The sequence below is a fragment of the Calliopsis andreniformis genome, chromosome 7, assembly GCF_051401765.1.
Source record: "Calliopsis andreniformis isolate RMS-2024a chromosome 7, iyCalAndr_principal, whole genome shotgun sequence".
NCBI lineage: Eukaryota > Metazoa > Arthropoda > Insecta > Hymenoptera > Andrenidae > Calliopsis > Calliopsis andreniformis.
Window position 1 is genome coordinate 8,236,655 of NC_135068.1, and position 19,744 is coordinate 8,256,398.

Below are 19,744 nucleotides of genomic sequence, written 5' to 3' on the forward strand. Positions count from 1 at the left end.
CGGGAGTACAGGTACGTGTCCTTTGTTTTCGCATACCGCGAGTGAACTACATTCCTGAGAAAATGGAAATAAGTCAGATTCGGGTTTACTGATCTTCAAGCCGTGCATCTAGATATGCGAGAGGATGAGATCCTATTTTACAGTAGTGTCTGGCGAGCAATGCCTGAGCCAAATGACGTAACGGGGGTCTGGGGACTAAATGACCCAGGCAGTCGTACTTTAGCAGTTCACATTGAATTCACTATCAAATGAGATTGAAGGCATCAGGATTATTATACACCGGGACAAAATGTCTTCCAGTGACCTCCTAGAGTAGAAAAGATGGGGCGCCTTAGCAATGCAGTATAAATAATTAAATAAACAGCGTGGTATTCCTACATTCCTACTCTCTGACGTCGCTGGAAGATACTTTGTCCTAGTAAATGGCAACACTGGTAGGCATTCACGAGGGGAACTTCAACTTCACAATATACGTCGTCGTTCTGATTTCCCTCGTAAGTTTCGCGTCCTAAAAGTCTGCCTGGGAGTCGCGCGATTAACTTGTTTATGTGGCTGAATCACGTTCCCGCGTCGAATTTGGATAATATGACCCAACAGAGGGGAGCTGTCGAGGAGAGCTGAAGGCAAAAGCTAGCCACGCCCAGAAAATCCCTCTACTTAACTCGAACCTAGGTTTTGGGCAGCGCAAGGTCTGGAGGAGTAGAGGCTATTCTCGGTCAAAGGGACAGAAAAGGGTGGCGTCCACTGAAGGACACATCCGTGCCTTATCGTGTCGCGATAGTGGCAAGACCCTCTCCTGCTGCTTCGAGCTATTGCGTAAACAGAAGAAACATCCCTCGAAGATTAAACTTACCGGGAAGAGAAGGGATGCTTTGTTTTCCAAGGGAAATTCGGCCAGGGTACAAATATTGCTGTCGTAGAAGTAGTCTGCCCCGAGGAATGATAGAATCGAGAAATACCCTTTCGATGAGAATACGTGGACTGAAAATGGCTTGTCATATTCAACTACGGAGTGCATTTGTGTTATCCAAATCGATGAGTGTGTCATCTGCACCTTATGAGTTCTAGATTGTCTTGCTAACTCTTTTTGGCTTCCATGTCTCCAAACATAACAGTGCACCTATTTCTGCCTACACATGGTCTCTAGAGTCTGATTTTCTTCGTACAAGTGATCTGAGGTAGTCTTCCAACGAAGTTATGCCCATTTTTATGTTAGGGATTCCCGAAATAGGAGTCTTTATTATCCTGCCGGAACATTCTATTTCTTTGGTCCATCAGGGTCCTCTCCATTTCAGCCCCAGGCAATTCCATGTTATTATATCTAGAAGGATCAATACGACATAACTTAGACCTACCCCAAATGTAAATCAGATGTAGGCAGACCTAAACGAGCTAGTTCAATCTTAAGTCTAACCTAACCCAACCTTGGGTAAGGCGATTCAGCAGAACTAGCTTCTCAGTAGAGGTATACTGTCCCTCTAGGCTCAAGGATATATTAAAGGAAGGTGGTCAAAGTTTCTCTGCACGTAAGTAATTTTTATCCGATTGTCCGCGGTTGGGAACGGGATAAAGCGAGAATTGCGTTTGTCTCGTTAGTCCTGGCGTTCAGCTAACCAGAACAAAGGGGGTGGCTTGGCGCTGGCGTCGAAAACTGGATTATAAAGTTTCGTTGTGTTATCACTACTTAAGAGATTAGCGCCTTCTTGCGCAACGCGCGTCGGGAATTCTAATCAAGCCTGTTACTCTTCGAAACTCGATCGGAACTGTCGGATTTCCGCGTGAGCGGCGAAAACCGCGCTGAATACGTGCTATACCAATCGATCATGGATTTCCTTCTTGCCTAACATCCCGTTTCCCACACCTTCTCGCAAACTCAGAACACCTAGGATCTTGCTAGGTATGGCACTGAAAGAATTCTATGCAGCATCACGAAATAATAAATTAACAGAAAGAATGATTATGCACAGATTAAAGAAGAATTGAGTCTGATACATCTGAACTTTTCTAGGAAACCACTCCTCACCCAAAAGTGATACGCACGACCTTATCCGAAGTGGAGGTTCTTATCTCGACAACTGTGTGCTTAAGTGTGGCTGTGGCGATAGTTCTTCTCCCCACGCTTGTATATCAGTAAGTATACACAAATACCTGCAAAGAAAAAAAGCAGTGTTAAATTTTAAGGTAAAGTGATTGGCTGGTGTATACTCCGCACTTCGTTTCCCTGACAGTTATTGCAGGTGTCATAAATACTTAATGAGATTTTATATGCAATAAGCTTATTTTCTGCATTGTCTCCGCTCGATAACCATCGATGACGTGTCATGCGATGGGAAGCATACTCCGCGCTAATGAAAGACCGTGTTCTCTGGACGCGATAAGGTTAATCGCCTCGGCTAATGGAATCGTCTCGTTTCGAGCTTCCGTTTTATCAGTTTAATCCCTGTATCATTCATCATCTAATGATACCCCTCAGCGTCCAATCGAGTTATTTTTTCGATAGATAGCGATATCTATGATGCCCTACTAATGTCCAAACACTGATCTGTTCGATTGTTTCTGTAGTAGATGCAAGGACCTGAAAGACGAGATGATATAAGGAAGATGGTCAGCCATGATGAGACGTTTTTGCATAGAATTATCGTCGTTACTTGAACAGTTCTGTTAATCAAAAATGGTGTATTCCTCATCCACGATAGCCACCAAGAAGAGAAGGGAATCGTATGATCAAGCGTGATGGAGCGGTACTCATAACTTCGCATCCCCTGCCGAAGGGGTGGCTGGGCGCAGTCGTGAATGTATAAACTGTATACATAAAACTCTTACTGCCTGAGCACTAATAGAAAGTTCAATACGGCTTCGAACTTCCACGGATTATGCTCAGAGAGGCTTGCCACAGTGTGGGCCGCGTCCTCTCGTCGCAATGCAAATTTGAAACTGTTTCTTGGGCGGCAAGAAGGGAGTTCGTGTTTTATGCGCCGCGAAAAGCTTACTCAGGAATATCAGAGCGGCTTGCCACGTTCTGCGAAAGCTGTAACTCTTCCCCGTCACTCGTATATATGTAGTAGTCTCTATATGTAAGGCTCGTGAAATTTTATTTGACTCAGGTGGCCAACATGGATATATATCACCTTCCGCTACCATTGTCGCTGCTGTTATAGGTTCTAAACTCGAAATGTTCGGCACATTTACCTCACATTTGTAATCAATATTCCGTTTCGTATTCAAAAATATTCACGTCAATAAAACTGTGTATGAATTCTTATTCTAGTAACTTTTTATCGACTGAGGACGATTCTGAAGATTACTGACTGTCGATAAATTAGAGTTAGTAAATTACAGTCAATAAGTTACCGACAATAAATTGCAATCGGTATGTTACCGACAATCAATTGCAATCGGTAAGTTACTGTCGATAAGTTAGCTTCGGTAAGTTTCTGTCGATAAGTTACTGTCGGTAAGTTACTGGCGGTAACCCTGATATTATCCTTCCTTGGAAATCTAAAGCACAGACAAGTGGACAGGATAGACTGACATCTTATATACTTTTGTGTCTCACGTTCTGAAATACCGACTTCTGGAAAAACCTCTTGCTTCTAAGCGCCATTTACGATTTTCCAGCGGTGGATGGAGGAAACACATTGTTTTTGTGACTATCGTTGATGGTACCAGGTAACGAGAATGTAACAAGTGAAAATGTTATATACAAAAAAAATATTGCTGTCAAAAATTTTATAGAGTGTCAATATTTATTCTAAATAAAATGTGTAATTTTTTGTGCCTAAATTCAGTGCAATAATTGTGCTCCTTGTTTGCACCTTCCCTTCTGCGAGGAATTGGCGACGGTGGAATTTATTCTTCTTCCTTTGGAGTCCTAGATTGGAAGAGACGACGCGAAAGTGGAATTCCCCCTTATCCGTCAGATGGCCTTTCTAAGTTAGGTTGTTTGTGATGGTACAGTTGCCATTGTTACCGACTGCCATTAGTGTAGAAAACGTTATTTCTTACAGGTATCCATATTATCGTCTGGCATACCAGTAGTCGGTAACATGAAAGACATTTCCTGAAAAGATCGAACCGATTATATCAGACAAGGAGATTGATGCGAAAGGTTTCAAAGAAATTTTCAATTCTTGTTTGTTGTTTCAAGTGAAGGTAGCTTGCATACAAATATCCATATTAGATAGCACTGTAGAAAGATTCCTGTAACAGTTGGAAGTATTGTAAAGAGGGACTAAATCACCCACGTATGCAAGGATTACAGAGAGTTTCGAAGCTAGTTACGCATTGTTTTGACCAGCATACTTCTGAACTAATTCCTATGCGTTATCCCGCTGAATATTCCATCCTCCTTGGACCGTGCATCTGCACAATTCCCTCGAAGTTCCGGTTAAGGACTTCCTTGGAATGCTGATTTCCAACATCGCTCTACCAGCTCTAGCAAGGGAAATCAATCTTTCTCATTAGGAAAGGGGAGTCTTGAGTTTCGCGGGTAGATCACTCTGTGTGAAACCACGAGACTCATCGATCCAAGTCTGCAAATACGAGATTCCTCGTCTCTTCGCAAGACGTACTCCAGCTTGTAGCAGGGTGTAAAGCTAAACCCTTCCATTAACCTCGAATCCGTTTGTTGTTCGACGTAATCCAGCCAGCGACTGGTACAGGCAATTGTTACCTGCTTGCGGTTGCTTCAGGCTACTCTGAGTCGACAGAAAACTGAAGTCTAGGTTGGTAACTATGCTGAACCTAATATCAATAGTGCCTCTGTCCGCGTGGCTACTTGCTGTTCTGTTCATTTATGAATCAGGACGCTACACTAAATTCTTATTAAAACTTGCTGCTCGGTCATTTAGTATTCATAGTGCAACAGCAAGTAGTTACATTATTCTCAGGTGCCCAAAACTCGCAGTAGACGTGGGTATTCAATTAATGACAGGTGTTCGGTTGCCGCCTACGTCACTTAAGTGGAATCCATATCGTCCCTTAGGGAACCGGGCAGAGCAGGATCGCGAGCTAACGCAACGAACAGTTCGATCCCAAATTGAATCGAGTTACTCATTGTTTCCCTCGCTTCGTTTACAGGCGAATCTACAGCGCCGCTGAGAATGCGCAACGTGACTCGACTCCGCCTCAATGCCAGTAATTGCCTTTCGATTACCAGCGCTGCCTTCAACGGCCAATTTACAAGCGAAGTCGAACGTCGAGTAAGTTGAACGTACTTCCGTCGTTTCGATTCTCGAGCCGCCTCTTCAAGAAGTCTAACGCTCCTTCCATATCGCGAAGAAGCCACTGAACAACGCTACATACCCCTCACTGCCAATTAGACCGAGTTACCGTCCGAGTTTATTTCTGGAGAAGCATCATAATCCATCGTACAGGCTTTGGATTTCGTGTTAGGATTGCCGAAGCTGATTAACTCTCTCTGCTGTTGCCATATTGAGTAACCTTATACTCTTCAGAAACACCGAAAAATACTATCTTCACTTCTCATCTTTACTAACACGTCTTCCTTTCACCTGGTCTCGATCAACTCTCCTTTTGATTTCTGACATATTTGTCATCTCTATTCTCTTGAATCTTGAATTGAGGGGATTCCTTTACCGAAAACCGATCAAGTTTCATTGGTCACAGATTTCAAGTAGTACAACAAGACAATTAACGCGAGACAAGTAATCATCGCGTCTGTTTGTGCTTTAGGGGATATCCAGGAGCGAAGTTCTGATAGACTGTACCCACAAAGCAAGAAGCCAACTTGAGAGTCGCTGCCTTTGGACGTTCCAGGTATAATCAGGAGCTTGCCAGTAAACTATTGCCCCAGGAAACTATTATCGTGGATGCGGCACGGCCGGACGGATGCAAACGTATGGACGGAAGCGTCGCGTCGCGAGAACGTAATTTGAGGATTACGCCTGCTCGTATATTATCGCGGGAACAATGGTCGGGCGACGTCGGCGTCGCACAATCACGTACGTAAGCCGCGAGGATCTTCTGGAATTCTCTATTCCCAACAGCGCGTTCTGTCCGTTTGCTGCACCCTAAACACCCATCGCGAACCGACCAGCCGCTTCCCCAGTAAGCTTCCGGAGTAGCGCTATGATCCAGAAGGATTAACTGTCCCCGAACTTGGAACAAATTGTTTTCTGGGCTTGCTAATCTGTCTGAGGATCTTGCACGGCCAGAGCCACCAAAATTGATGGGTCTTTAATGGACCTCCTTGGAGACGGATTCTTTGAAGTTGGCCTGATTTCATGGCTGACAGTCCATGGATTCAGTCTACACTGAGGGACACTGAGGGGCACTAAGGATGGTAGCACTCCTTAAGATGATTTAGTAGGGTTGCCATATTTGTCCCGTTAGAGTCAGCTGCAAGTCTTCAACGTAATAATGTCAAAGATGCTCCACAAAAAGGAGTATATTCCTTGATGCAACGAAATACGTCTGTGTACCACATTTACGGAATGCCTTGTAGAAGGGGTAAAACTCTTAGGTTATGGTACCTGGGGATCTTAATGTTAAGAGTTTGCCTTATGATATACGCTGACGAAGTTTGAGCATTTGCTGTAATAAACGGGGGAAATGGGCATTACAGGCTGCTGTCGTTACAACGCTCCAATTACGACTTGACAACTTCCCTGCAAGACATGAAAAACTCGCGACTGGAACTTTACGGCTACTGTCGACTGCAGTTCTTCCCGCTTTGAGCATCGCCGTAATTTTTCATCGAAGAATTATGCGGCCCCTGACGCTGACAGCAACGGTTGCACGGGATCGAAATTCACTGGCGAGTTTTCGTTGGTTGCCTGACGACTGTTAATGCTGCCTGGAAAAAGTTCGATAAATGCCCCCCTAATTATTGCTTGTATCCCTTGACAGCATAATTTATTAGAAAATAAGGTAAAAACGGATTGATCGTGATTGGGAATACGTCACTGTCTATTATTGCTGTGAATATATCGGAGGATATAACTGAGGATTTAACAGGAATGAGACAGAACTGAAATCAGGAAGAATTTCCAACGGCGATTAAGGGCGTTATCGAGAAATCGAATTTCAGACGAGTGGAAACGATCCAGTGTATCATTCGGAAGCGATTTCCACCGATTTCCTAATCCAACTATCAGTGAACACTGACAGAGAATCTGCGCGTGATTGAAACACAGATGGAAATCCTGTCTGATTGACAGAAAATACATTTTTATTGGAATCGTAATTCCTTCGCTCGTTAGCTCTGTAGCGAGCGAAGGAATTACTAGTTACGATACTACCGCTTGTTTAATTTGTTAACTGGAGTGATGGTTAATGAAAGAAGATGAGCGAGTAGGTGTGAAAATAACCGCTATATTTTTAAAAAAAATTAAAAAATATTGCTTTCATTCGAAGTGAATAAAACACACATTTTGTAACAATTAATTAAGGATTCTATATTATGTCGAAATAAGACGAAAAGCAAAGACAGTTTAATTATGTTTGAGACCTGCTGTTGGATTTAGTAATTGTTGACGTTACGCGTGAAGTGTGTCTGACGCGAAACTTACCTATACTACTGATACCAATGCGTGACACCCCTGGAACTTTCGCCTGCAGTAGTATCAGTCCCTCTGTCAGACCTATTTCACACACCTGCTTAACAATGAACTCGGAGTGAAGTTCTAAATTGCTTATATTGGCACATAGAATCGTTTTTCGATATTTGCTGACACCTGTCACATTTTGTGATTATTGCTTTTGACTATCAGTCTTTTATAAAATATTGTTTTTTTTTTCACGAATTCTTTATTCTGACAAGGCAAATCCATATTTTTGATGAAAGCACACTTTTAAGGACTGTCTGGGACGCAAGGATTTGCGGCGACCAAAATCCTGACTCCACCACTTAGGGAATCCTTTTAGAATGCTAAGACGTACTCAGAAATGTCTCACCCTTCTCGCGCCTTTTATTTTCACCTCACGCGGCCTGAAATTATCGCAGTCACCCAGAAACGGGAAGCTACTCCCCTCCTGGCATCAAGCCGAGTGCGAAGATGGCTTTCTTTCCACGGTCGCTCTTCGTTGCTAATTAAATAACAGGGTCGCTGAAAAAAAAGCTACCCCCACGGAAGCTCGCGACAAGACAGCCTTTCACGGGCGTGGTGCTCGTAGCTTCCCTCTCAGCTCTCATTTCAAGCACATTCGTCCCTCCTATTTGATCTCCTCCACCCTAGTGATTTCCATCACCCTCCCGTCGTTCCAACCCTTGTTCCCTGAGTCGTGACTCACAGAACACCCTCTAGAAAACTTTCACCTGCATCGGGATTCCTCAATCGATTTAGTTGAAATTTGTGATGTGACTTCGTGGAGACTAGCTAATTACATTAAATGATCGATCGAGCTGGTCAAGGAGGTTAAATGCAGCTGTCCTCAAACGACTGATTTATCGCGCAAGATCGGATAGAGCTAAAGGAGATTACGCATTATCTCACTCGCGGCATCGAGCTTCAACAGTATCATCCCCTCTATCAGCTTAGCTATCGCCAAGATAACCATCTCTCACCCCAACTCTCGGACAGGGCTACTTTCTGACCCGAGGCGAGGGAAGGAAGAAGCACATTCGACTCGTCAGGTGCAGCCTGCCCTTTCATCCAGCTTTGTACAAAATTCAGCCGGGCAAAGTGCACTTTGCTCGCGCCTTCTCTGCTTGGCTGGACACCTTATTCGGTGCGGCGTTGCGTACCCCACGTCTGAGGAGCTCCATTTAGAGGCAAGTCGAAAGCCAGTCGCTTTGTCAAAGCAGCCGCAGGTCAAACTAGCCGACACGCCTTTTCTCGCTGAAGGAGCCTGCCTAGCGGAGGTCAAGTGTGTTGGCCACGCAGCGAAACAAAGCTCGAAAATAAGAATAATGGACGACAGCGAGAAACGCCTCGTTATGATCGAGAAACGGGGGCAAAAGTTGTCAGCGACATTTATGCTGAGGTAACGACCTCTTTGTAGTTGGTTATTGCACTGGTATTACTTCCACTGAATTTGTGTGAGAAAAAAAATGAACATGAAAATGGCCAATATGTCCTGGAACGGACCTAACATGACCTAACGCATAATTTACATACCTGATCTATATGTAACTTAATCTAGCATGACCTAATTTACACCTAATCTCATTTCGAAGTGGGCCAGCTGAATGTTAGAACGCTCCTACCCTTCTGCCAGAAATTGTCAGTGGTAGAATTCACTGTAATTCCTGTAAATCCTATTGATTTACGCCCAGGTTCATTTGCATAGGAAGAAAGATTCAAGCTCTCCCTTTGTGATCTGAAAAAGCGACCGCTTCTTATCGCCACTCCTGCGACAAATTGGCGCTTCTGAAGTACAAAGAGGGATGAACTGATTCCCTGGCATTCAGACCACTCGAGGCACGTGTATAGCAATTACTGTACCAAGGAACTGAGTGTCTGCGTGACGTGGAAGCCATTATTCTCGTTTACGTGTCTATTGTTACTGTTATTGTGCTTTCAAGAATAATTCAGTGGCGACTAAGTCAACGTCTCCTCGTCCTTTCTGCAAATCTACCAATTACTCTAAAACACAGCGGGATTTCTATGGTGCACAGAGGAGGAGGAAAATGATATATGGTCCATAATCAAAAGACGAGGAAGAAAGTTTTTCTCAATCAACCCTGCACCCGAAGCAATTGTATTAGTCAAAGTGTAACCGCGGGTACAGTAGTCACGTGTGTGTGGTCGATAACAGTTTAATAAACTTGTACACCGTCGATTGGGCATGGCATTTTACTCCACAGCACGTACACGTTTGCTCGACTAGTAAGCCAGTAGCAAATAACGCTGCACTCTCGAATATATCCACCATCGGTCGTCGTAAATTAGCCAGCGCTACTCGCGCGGCTAACTTTACTTCTTTATTGGGACGTATACCGGTGGCCCTCGCGCGAAATTGAGGTTTTATTTCAGCCATCAAATCTAAATGCCGTGAATTGGCACGCATCCCACTGCATCTCCCTTTTTCGCGGCATTAAGCTCTCTGCAGGATCGCGAAATTCCATCCGTCATGGAATTAAATTGAATTTCCTTCATTGCGAGGGCTGAAATAGTCATGACGATAGAATTTCTGCAAAAGTGAAGAAGGCACGAGAGTTTGAAACGGAAGCGAATGCCAGAGCAAGCGTAAAGTGATTTGAACGAAGGTAGCTGTATAATTTCTTTATTGCATTATCTCAATGAGTTTAAAATCTTTATACTACTGCCTGACAAGGCATTAACTTACACGACTACGTAAACAAGCGTTGATACATACTACTGTATCATCAAGCATTGACTCATACTACTAGCTGGCTGAGCATCGACTCATACTACTGTATCACTAAGTGCTGACGCATACTACTGGCAAATCAGGCGTTCGCCGATGCTACTGCCTGACAAGTTGTCGACACGTATCACTCTTTCACAAAGCATTACCTCATACTACTGTCTGAGAAATCGTAGATCCATACTACGGGCGAGGCAGGCATTGACACTCACTTTTAACATACCGAGTTGCAAAACATACTACTGCCTGACAAATCGTAGACTCATACTACTGTCTGACCAACCATTGACTCATACTACGGGTTGGCCAGGCATTGACACATATTACTGTCTCATCGTGCTTTGATTCATACTACTATCGAAGAGCACGTAGACTCATACTATAGCTCGGGAAATCGTAGGCCAATATTACTGCCTGACAAATCGTTGACCCATGCTACCGTCTGACCAAGCATTGACTCATACTACGGTCTAACTAAGCATTGACCCATACTATTTTCTGACCAATCGCGGACCTATGCTACAGGTGGACGAGTCACTGACACATGCTACTGCCTCACTATGCTTTGATCCATACTACTATCGAAGCAGGCGTCGATCCATAGTACTTTCTGACCAGTCGTAGATCCATACTACGGTCCGACCAGGTATTGACTCGTACTACTGTCGCATTAATCCTTGAACAACACTACGGTCTGACTAGAAATTGACTCCTACTACTGTCTGACCAATCGTAGACCCATATCACTGTCCGATCAGGCACTGACTCATATTACTGTCTGACCAATCCTAGACCCATATCACTGCCCGATCAGGCATTGACTCATATTACTGTCTGACCAAACGTCGACTCATATTTTTATTAATCCAGTTTCTCGCAATTCCCAACGTTTTCTTCGCACCAACAGTTGTGTGACTATCTGACAACAACCATTTGGACCGCGAGCGTGCCACTAGCGCGTGTTTCCACCTCCGTCGACTCTATGGCCGTCTAAGACGCCTCCATTGAACCCATCTCTCCCACTATTTCTCTGTATTTCCGTGGAGAAACCGACTTGGATCCCTTACACGGTAAAGTGGTGGCGCGTTGCGTGCCGACCGCTCGGGACAAATATGTCTGCGGAATAGGGCTCAGCTCCAATTCCACGCGGAGTGCCGCTATTTATGTTGCCTTGCTCACGCTCCCTCTGCTTGTTCATATCTCCGCAGTTCCTGCTTTCTCTGCCCCGCGATCATCCCCATTGTATCGGGGCTATATAGCCGATACCTGAATGGCTTCTTCGTGACGATGGCTTTGGGGAGTCTAGAAGTCACTCTGGAGCTAAGAAATGTGGACGTTAACGTCGCCATAAATGCTTCAAAGGTACACTGGGTTCGTGGGGTTGCCAAGGGTCTCTTATTTTCGTTGTGGCATCTCGATGAATTCTGAAGATGGAATTTGGCGATTACTGTGAATTTAATGTTTTGATTAAATACTTTTCACTGCATACTCTTCTTTGGAATTTCAGACCTCTAAGCAGAGAGTGTGTAAATAAACTACTATTTTCTTCAGCTATTTGTGGTATCAGCCCTTTCAGAAAGTACATCATTAATGTTTCTCGAATTCCTACGACTTGACGCTTCGCCAACTGTGCCAACGCATGTCCCGATAAACCTAAACAATTCTCTTTGCGGTGCCATGGTCTATACTTACGAGGTAGCCGCGGTTCGATGAATTATACAACCACGAATTGTTTGACGATCGATAACCGCACGCGCCGCTTGTGCAATAATAGTAATAAAGTAATCGACTGGTACACATCACACAGTATCGCGTGCCAGACGCATCCATCGGCGTCCATCAGTCAAATTTCAATAAATAAAGGGCGTATCCTGGGGCCGTAGTGATGGAGGGAGGAAAGTTGAAAAGGTCAGAAGGGAAACTTTCCCTCGACCACCAGCATACGTGAACGACAAGTCTATGGGCAGGTACACGAGCCAAATTGACTTTCCTCTTCGAGACATTCCCAGAATCTTCGGACGACCGAACGGGTAAGGCATTTAGGAACACGGGATCCCCGCGTGTGCAATAAATTACATTACGAGTGGGTGGCACGGAAACTCGTAAAACTAACCTATAGGCGAGCCAAAAGTGAAAGCTCAGCGAAAGCTCTCGTCGAGTACCGTGGCTTATGGTGCTCTGTCTAGGATACGCTGCTGCACCGACTTCTGAACAGGAATCGATAGTATCTAGATTGAGTAGGGTTCTGATACCAATGCTTACGATGTATTTCGCTATGTGCTTCTGACTTTTTATCGGATTCGAATGCAGGCTGGGTGAGAAATTGTAGTACAATGAGAAATTGTAGGCCAGGGGATTCTATGTAAAAAATAAGGAAAAAATTAGGTATTAAATTTTTTCACCCCCTGCTTGTTTCTCCTACGATTTTCTACTCATCCTATATATGCAGCATGAGAACCACATTATTCTACTCTAAATCACAACTGTTTTTCCCTGATCTAGGCTTGGCTCAATCATTTACAGAAATTACTATCAGACTGCACTTGGACCTAACTGGAACCTTCTCTTTTTAGCAGACCAATCCAAACCAAGACTAACCTAAATTAAATCTTCCCCTGCGCAGTGTTTGCAAAGTCACATGGAAGTTTCTGAAGAATCCTTAATGCTCTAAATAATGGGGCATGTTTTTTTAAGGGAAACGTAGAAGTTTTTAGAAACTCCTTAAGTATTCAAGCTCAGCTGACTGATGGCAAACTTTTCTTCCTGACTTTTTAGGGGATCTTCCATCTCGTTCTTTGATTTTTCAGTAACCGAATAGTACTTAAAGTATTTACTTTTAGTGGAGAGTTGGTACTTCCCGATGAACTTTTTTGTACGTCAGAATTCTGTACCCAAATTGTTCAAAATGGGTTTCATATTTCATCTCCAAAGAGCGACAAAGAAGTGTGAAGATAATCTTACTCACAGAATTATGGTCCAAGTGTTCTCATGTCGAGCAGTGACTCTAGAGATGGTTTAAGAAAATTTCTGTGACAAGTGTCAGCCTCCATTGTCTGCATTACATTGTTTATAAACAAGAGGAGAACGTTAGTTATTATTTTCCTAAAATCAACAGCACGGTGAGTTGAAAATCCAATCGCAGCGAGATGGTCGACGCGCGTGAATCGCCTCTTGATAATTTTCCAATTTCGCTCTTGAATGCAAGCGAAACGATGAGTGTTTCAATTCCCTGGCCCCATTGCGAACGTGGATGAAATCACCTGTAAACCCTTTTATTTTACAGATTGAAGCGTTTTTCAATAGCGCGAGTGGCTCGAACGCCGATCGCTATTTTCTAAGACCCTACTTTGCGTTAGGATCCATTCGACGAAAATCCCAGGTAGACTCGATCACAGAGCTGCGTGGATGGCCATTCACGAAACAATAACTCACTCCCGAACTTCCATAATAATTTGTACCAAGAGAACACTTCAGGGATTCTGCATGAACCAAAGCAATTGATCTACAAAAATGTAGTTTCCAGCTTCACGCGGCAGCGTTATGAACGTCGCTTTTTTGAGTCTCTATCAACGTGGTAGCGTTGAAATAAGAATGCCTGAGAATTAATAAGGTTGCACGATATTAATCGACCTAGAATTTCACGTGTCACGTAGCAATTTCCTGTCGTGCATATTTGTTCTATTAAAATCTATTGTCGATTTGGAAGCTTTTTAACAAATTGAAGTAAAGCATCTCATCGCCAGCGGAGGGGATTATCGACCCAGTCTCTTTAATTAGAACTTGACCCACAGGTATTATTTATTCCGACAAATAACGCACTTAAATTTCCACTCTGGTTCCACTACAGAATTGTAACATGAAATGCTAATTATTCATATAGTTACGTGCAAGAGAGCCGTGATGCTTCCAAGCAACTAGTTCGCCAAACAATGCACATTTCTTTCCAGGTTGCTTAACTTGCAACTCTCTAAACAGCATAATTACCCCAGAAATTCGCAACAGTTTGCGTCAGGCTCCAGCAGCCCTTCTCCGAAACTGTGCAGCGATTGCTGTTCTCTTTACCTATGCGTTGATACTAGCTACAGACTAGCTTAATGCTGATTGCTCGAACTAGAAAAAAAAATGTCGCCAAACCCAGTCTGAACTCTGTAAAGTCTTGTTCAGATTAGTTAAGTTACGTGAACTCGAGTCGCTTAAATGCAAGTGATTTGGGCCAATTTGACTACTGTAAACGTGTTACTTTACTTGAGTTGAGATATCCTTTCAAGTTTCAAGTGAAGTTAATTTCAGCTTTACCTTGCCCTCAAATGTACATTGAGTGATAGGTACTGTACTATCCAGGGTAAATTTCAAGCAAAGCGGCAAACACGTGAACGTCAGGGTAGCTGTCAAAAGCGCATATTCTGTTTGATAAAAATTTTTAACCAAATATCTAGTAGGCATCACTTCCTTTGACGCTATTTTTGTTATTTTTATGTGATAACTTGAATTCGAGTTACTTTTGAATTCAAACCACTTGAATTCAAGGAGTTTCTGAATTCAAACCACTTGAATTCAAGTAACTTTTGAATTCAAGTTATTTTTGAGTTCAAGTTATTTGTGAATTCAAATCACTTGAATTCAAGTTATTTCTGAATTCAAACCACTTGAATTCAAGTTAATTTTGAATTCAAACCACCTGAATTCAAGTTACTTTTGAATTCAAGTTATTTCCGAATTCAAACCGCTTGAATTCAAGTTATTTCTGAATTCAAACCACTTGAATTCTAATAACTCTTGAATTCAAGTTATGTTTGAATTCAAACGACTTGAATTCAAGTTATTTTTTAATTCAAACGACTTAAATTCGAGTCATTTTTGAATTCAAATGACTTGAATTCAAGTTATTTTTTAATTCAAACGACTTGAATTCAAGTAACGTTTGAATTCAAACAACTTGACTTGAATTCAGGTAGCGTTTGAATTCAAACAACTTGACTTGAATTCAAGGAACGTTTGAATTCAAACAATTTGAATTCAAGTAGCGTGTGATCATAAACTTGACATCAGGCTACATGAACACAAATAGCTCGAATTCAAATAACGACTAATCTGAACGAGGCTTAACATCATAATAAGCTGCATGAAATCGTAATTTAAATCAGATACAGGAAACGGTCAGGAATCAAGGCAAACGAAGAAACGCACGCGTAATTATAATAATCGACTGTGCAAAGGGGCCGACGTGACTTTCATGATCCATATCGCGATAACACGCTCTCGATCTCCGTCACCCCCGAGCACCCCCATCAAGATACAAACGTGCCACGGCGTCCTCATCCCTTTTTCTCTCTTTGCATCTCGTCACGCGACTCCGTTAACGACCTTATCGCGGCTCCCAGCTGGCACACGCTTGTACGCGACGCCCGCCGCCGACAAGTGGCTTCGTTTCGTTTGCACGGTTACGTGAGCCTTGATGTTTATGTCCCACCGTTCCGCGGCTGTGCACGAGGCCATTTATCGGCTCGGATTTATGGCGAAATCTTGAGCTGGCTCGTCACCGACTCCTCCACGATCTAATCCTATTGTCAGCGACACGTCATCGATAAATGAATTCGTCGCAGTAATTGCGTGAGATTCGCGCGGTTGCTCGACGTGGTCTGGAATTCATTGGTCGCTGGAGATGGAAAAAGGGAAGCAGCGAGTGATTTGTCAAGGTTTCTGATAAGTTGGAAGAATTAGGACAATTTGTGCTACCACTTGATTTAGATATGTTATATTTCCGTTATATGTTCGCTAAATCGTGAGTATATTAGCGCTGCGCGAAAAATCGATTTATGGAGCTCTTAAATCTAGCTCCAAGTGATGTGGGGATTTTATTTCGTATTTATGGTTAAGGGGAACGCGTCAAGCTGTTTCCATACATGTTCACGTGGAAACAGTTAGGATGTTAAAGAATACCAAAAAATTGTAGCTGATTTAAATTCGCCTTGTCAATAAGCCAAGATCAGGTGATACGAAAGAATACATTAAATCCTCGTTATATGTCCGCTAGATTGTACACATTACATGTTCATCGTTATCTCCACCACTTGGGTGGAATCATACTCCTTTGAAACGTACTTAAACGAAGTAAACATTCTTCTGGCATTCAAAAGAGACTAGTCTATCCTGTAGGCGATATATGTCTCAATGAACATGTAACGAGAATTTACTGTACCTCCCTGATGACGCAAGTAAGGGGACGAGGGTACATTCCGTCTGACGTTTTCGCGAAGGAAGATGTCTTGACTATCTCCGAATTACCCCATCACGAGTACGAGAGGGGAGCACTCATTCTTCTTTGAAGAAACAGAACTTTCGCGAACACCTCTAAGTCTCCTTTCCCTCATCTTCACCCCTTTCTACCGCGACGCTGGCTGTCGCGCTATCTGGGAAGAAAGTTGAGCAAAGTAAGGGCCACCGCTTCCGACTCCCTTCCCACTGGCTGCGTTTGTATGTACAGGATATAATTGTTCCCATGAAGAGCACGCTGCTGGTTCGCGGCAGGTTCCAACGTAGATTAAGATCTCCGAATTTCCGCCACGTTCAAGACGTACGACCCGACGATTCGGGTCGGCGCGTCGAGCACTGTGCCTCCCTCCTTAGGGGAGTGAATTAGGGCACCACTAAAAGCTGCCGAATTACGCTCAGAGACTTTCGATTCAATTTCGAACAGCGGAACTAAAAATCGATAGAGGGAAACGTATTACTTGCACCTAGTGTCTCTCCAAAAGTGATTTCCACAGTAGTGTCACTGTTTATGAATCTCTTGGCTGTAGCTAGTTCTCAACTGTAGTTATGTGTTCACTCACATTTATCGTGTAGGAGACATTCTTTGAACTCGAGAAGATTTTTTACATCGTTTAATTATGTTTTAAAGCGATACGATTCTACCCAAGTGGTGGGGATAGCGATGAACATATAATATGTGCAATCTAGCAAACATGTAACTAAAATTTAATGGAAAGGCAAACTTAAGGTAGGTACAATTTTTCTTACATTCTCTAAGATTCTAACTGACTCCGAGTGAACTTGTATCGAAACAGCTTGAAATGTGCTACTCAACCATTAAAGCAAAATAAAATTCTTACGAAGTGTTCTGTTGGAGCTAGATTTAAAAGCCACAAATTAACTTTTCGCGCAACACTAATATACACACAATCTGGCAAACATAACGAAAACATGTTGCATCGAAATGAAGTCACGAGACAAATTATGGTAATTTTTCCACCTCTTCTCCCTTGAACTCACGTAAGTCGTGCCACAGAAAGTTAACGGTCACGAACACTTAACGAGTAATTTCTGGAGAACATATAACGAGAATTTACCTACCGTATCTAGTACATTTACGTTCTTCTTCGAAAGTCCAAGTGAGGATTCTAAATAATTTACGATCATACAAGCACATAAAGTTAGACAACAGAAAACGGTCGAAATCCCACTTTCTCACGAAAGACCCAGCGATCGCAGGGAGTCACGGGAGGAGCCGCTTAACTGCATCGCTGTTTCAATTTAGCATCCGTTAAAAGAGTTTCGGCCGCTTTTATCGCGGAAAGTTCAGCGCGGTCAGACGGAAAATAAAGAGAAGAAATCGCGGCAGGGTGGAACAAAGTTAGGGGACAGCGAGTCGGGGCGGAGGGAAGAGAGAGTGGGACACGCGGTGCCTTGCCGTGACGAGGCACGAAAGGCCGACTGCCGAGCCGATTAGCACCTGCCCGTTAAATTAACTTCCTATTGCGCTAATTGCCCGCGGTATCCCTTTCCTGGGGTCCTGCAGCCGAATCGACCCCTCGAGACAGCCCTTCCCTCCACCCAGCGAATCTTTGTCATCCCCCAGGCGTCCTCTCGCGAGAGGAGTCCGTGCAGCGTCTGCAACTGTAAGTCTTATCGATTAATTCGGAGTTAGCGTTAAAGGAACACTGGCTGGAGCAACCGCGAGATCTCGACGTTCCCTTGGTCGAATTAGTCAGCTCCAAGGGAAGATAACGACGGTCCTGGTAATAGCATTCGCCAGAGGCGTATCAAAGCGCCGAGACTCCGAGGGATGTGTAACGCGAACGTGCCCGTTTATCGGTCGTTCTCGCAACTTCGAAGCTTCGGAATAACTTTCCCCTCCCAGGGGTAGCTTTCCTTCCGCGGTGAGCGCGCTGTCTCGCGTTCAATTTCCTGCCTCGTCGTTGGCCTATTGGAGGCTGAGGCTATCGGAAGCAAACAACTTCTCTGTTCTTTCGCCGAGGTTGGAAAGGGACGATTCGCCTCGTCGTGCACTTTGCCTTCGACGATTAATCGCGATCGTATGCTTTCGTTGCGATGACTGAATAATAGATACCTGGGAGAAAATGAATCGCGATTGGAATTCACGGCGCCATTCGTCTATTAATTTACTTGCGATTTGATGTATCATCGGGTTGATTAATGGCCACGATGAATATGGAGTTATGCGAAGGTGCTCATTAATACGAGAGCACGCGGACTTTATTAGAGTATAAATATGTATCTTTAAGCTGACGAGGTTAATGACAGAAACGTATCGGGGTATAGAGTGGCTTATTAAGATTAATCAACGTGACGCGGTCGCAGAAATAATTACTTAGTGTACAGTAAGTATTAGAGTACAGCAGGTCGATAAAGGGAGAGAAGGAACGACTGCACCCTTTAATAGAGTCTCCTTATGGTAGTGTACCTTGTAATTGGGACGGAACTTCATTCGAAGACTCGAAAGGATAATGATCTCGATAAGAAGATTTAAGTCAGTTTTATACTTTTTTTATTTTATCGGAATTTCATAGATTACTACTTCTGTTGGGTTTTCTGACAATGTAGTAATATGAAATAAAATTGTTAATCTCCTTATTCGATTAGATCTCACTAGGAATATTTGTTAAATAAAAAAAAATTATGTTTCTACTTTCACTCGATTTATCCAGTTTTGAAAAAGCTCTGCTTCTTCACCTATTTTTGAATTCTAAAATACTTACCTCACTCATTCCTGGCTCAATTTTTGAATCCTCACGCAGCAGTCCTTGATACACCTTACCAGGGTTGCCATATGCATTCCCTCTTTGGGTACAGTGGGGAAAATAAGGAGCTGAGAGAAGAAATAACGCATGTCATATTGGTATAGGTCCAGGCCCTAGATAGGAGAGCTGTCATTACTTCCCCTACCTTCCAATTTCTCCCCTGTTCCCAATAAGGGAATTTGTATGGCAACCCTGCACCTCACACCCCCGCGCGACTCTTTCTATCAAAACCCACGTAATTAATTCCAATACCAGCTCTCAGACCCATGCTGCGCATGAAATTGAAACCCTTTAAATTTTACCACGCTCTCGTTTTCGACATTCGCTTGGCGCTTTAATATTCGTTGCAATTTAATGAAAGGTGGGGGGAGAATCATCGTCGAATCACGGTTAATGTTTTATTGAATGCA